A 995-nucleotide genomic window follows, 5' to 3' on the forward strand; every position below is an offset into this window, starting at 1 on the left:
GGACAAAATCCACATCAGGAGACGTTCCGCTACTATAATCCCTTACTATAGTTCCCAAACTCAAGAAGTTGTACTAATTACAAGTTTTTAAAAAGTTTTGTGCCAAAATTCATTGGATGATAAGCTGACCCTGAACAAATTTGAGACTATTTATAGATGTTATTTATCCCACTCAGGGTCAATATTCATTCTTTTCGTTGCAGAAATAATGGCAGGATACAATCCCAAATTTTATTGAGCAGAGAGTGTTTTATAGTAATAACGCATGCACCAAATTACCTTTCAATAGTGTGTGTGTATATATATATACATACATATACACTTTAAAATATATATAAATTCTGAAACTCATCTGGCCCCAAGGTTTTAGATGAGGCATTGTGGACATGTATAAATATCTATACTATTTCTTTTTTTCCTTTTCTTTAACACAATGTGCTGGCTTTCTGAATAAATTTAAAAGGATAAATACTCCTTTCAATGCAGAGGAAAAGAATAGCCATTGCTTTAGCACAAGGTCAAAGTCAAGGGTTTTTTTTTTCTTTTTTGTTGAGATAGAGTCTCACTGTGTTGCCCAGGCTAGAGTGCCATTAGCCTAGCTCTCAGCAACTTCAAACTCCTGGGTTCAGGTGATACTTCTGTGACAGCCTCCTGAGTAGCTACACCCAGATAATTTTTCTATTTTTAGTAGAGACGGGGGTCTTGCTCTTTTGCTCAGACTGGTCTAGAGCTCTTGAGCTCAAGGGATCCTCCTGGCTTGGTCTCCCAGAGTGCTGGGATTACAGATATGAGCCACCATGCCCAGCCCCTATACTATTTCTCAACTTCACATTTTAAGACAGTATTATCTTAGTTTTGGCATATCTTGCATAAAGTACAATAGGTAAACAAGAGCTTCTTTTTATGTGAAATTCTTGGAGAACTAACCATTTTTTGTGTGTATGTTTTCCGTACACCCCTGCTTGATGTTTCTTTTTAATTTTTTTTTTTTTTTT

The 995-nt window shown here is 36.1% G+C and overlaps 1 non-coding gene across 1 annotated transcript; it reads right to left on the reverse strand.

Annotated features, from left to right (window-relative positions):
- Positions 1 to 431: 431 nt before the first annotated feature.
- On the reverse strand, positions 432 to 573 carry LOC111726089. The gene has a single exon (XR_002773972.1). It is a non-coding gene; the product is annotated as a small nucleolar RNA SNORA22 (small nucleolar RNA).
- Between the last annotated feature and the right edge of the window lie 422 nt (positions 574 to 995).

Source organism: Otolemur garnettii, unplaced genomic scaffold (assembly GCF_000181295.1).
Source record: "Otolemur garnettii isolate 467f Iridium unplaced genomic scaffold, OtoGar3 scaffold00053, whole genome shotgun sequence".
Classification (NCBI taxonomy): Eukaryota; Metazoa; Chordata; class Mammalia; order Primates; family Galagidae; genus Otolemur; species Otolemur garnettii.